Raw genomic sequence first — 1,990 nt, forward strand, 5'->3', positions numbered from 1 at the left:
ATTGGACCGCACACATCAGCATGTATGATTTCCAATAAGTTGGTTGCTCGCTCCATTGTTCCTGAGAACGGAGTCTTGGTCATTTTACCCATGAGGCATGGTTCGCACGTGTCAAATGATTCGTAATCAAGAGACTCTAAAAGTCCATCTGCATGGAGCTTCTTCATGCGTTTGACACCTATGTGACCAAGGCGGCAGTGCCACAAGTATGTGGGACTATCATTACCAACCTTACATCTTTTGGTACTCACACTATGAATATGTGTAGCATTACGCTCGAGATTCATTAAGAATAAACCATTCACCATCGGAGCATGACCATAAAACATATCTCTCATATAAATAGAACAACCATTATTCTCGGATTTAAATGAGTAGCCATCTCGTATTAAACGAGATCCCGATACAATGTTCATGCTCAAAGCTGGCACTAAATAACAATTATTGAGGTTTAAAACTAATCCCGTAGGTAAATGTAGAGGTAGCGTGCCGACGGCGATCACATCGACCTTGGAACCATTCCCGACGCGCATCGTCACCTCGTCCTTCGCCAGTCTCCGCTTATTCCGCAGCTCCTGCTTTGAGTTACAAATGTGAGCAACTTCACCGGTATCAAATACCCAGGAGCTACTACGAGTACTGGTACGGTACACATCAATTACATGTATATCACATATACCTTTTGTTTTGCCGACCTTCTTGTCCGCTAAGTATTTGGGGCAGTTTCGCTTCCAGTGACCACTTCCCTTGCAATAAAAGCACTCAGCCTCGGGCTTGGGTCCATTCTTTGGCTTCTTCCCGGCAGCTTGCTTGCCGGGCGCGGCAACTCCCTTGCCGTCCTTCTTGAAGTTCTTTTTACCCTTGCCCTTCTTGAACTTGGTGGTTTTATTGACCATCAACACTTGATGTTCCTTTTTGACTTCTACCTCTGCTGATTTCAGCATTGAAAATACCTCAGGAATGGTCTTTTCCATCCCCTGCATATTGAAGTTCATCACAAAGCTCTTGTAGCTCGGTGGAAGCGACTGGAGGATTCTGTCAATGACCACGTCATCCGGGAGATTAACTCCTAGCTGAGTCAAGCGGTTATGTAACCCAGACATAGTGAGTATGTGTTCACTGACAGAACTGTTTTCCTCCATCTTACAGCTGAAGAATTTGTTGGAGACTTCATATCTCTCGACCCGGGCATGAGCTTGAAAAACCATTTTCATCTCTTCGAACATCTCATATGCTCCATGTCTCTCAAAACGCTTTTGGAGCCCCGGCTCTAAGCTGTAAAGCATGCCGCACTGAACAAGGAAGTAGTCATCAGCACGTGTCTGCCAAGCGTTCATAACGTCTTGGTTCTGTGGGACGGGTGCGTCACCTAGCGGTGCTTGTAGGACATATTCTTTCTTGGCAGCTATGAGGATGATCCTCAGGTTCCGGACCCAGTCCGTATAGTTGCTGCCATCATCTTTCAGCTTGGTTTTCTCTAGGAACGCGTTGAAGTTGAGGACAACATGGGCCATTTGATCTACAAGACATATTGTAAAGATTTTAGACTAAGTTCATGATAATTAAGTTCATCTAAATCAAATTATTCAATGAACTCCCACTTAGATAGACATCCCTCCAGTCATCTAAGTATAACATGATCCGAGTTAACTAGGCCGTGTCCGATCATCACGTGAGACGGACTAGTCAACATCGGTGAACATCTTCATGTTGATCGTATCTTCTATACGACTCATGCTCGACCTTTCGGTCTTCTGTGTTCCGAGGCCATGTATGTACATGCTAGGCTCGTCAAGTCAACCTAAGTGTTTGCATGTGTAAATCTGTCTTACACCCGTTGTATGTGAACGTTGGAATCTATCACACCCGATCATCACGTGGTGCTTCGAAACAACGAACTATCGCAACGGTGCACAGTTAGGGGGAACACTTTCTTGAAATTATTATGAGGGATCATCTTATTTACTACCGTCGTTCTAAGTAAACAAGA

Source organism: Triticum urartu, chromosome 2 (assembly GCF_003073215.2).
Source record: "Triticum urartu cultivar G1812 chromosome 2, Tu2.1, whole genome shotgun sequence".
Taxonomy (NCBI): domain Eukaryota; kingdom Viridiplantae; phylum Streptophyta; class Magnoliopsida; order Poales; family Poaceae; genus Triticum; species Triticum urartu.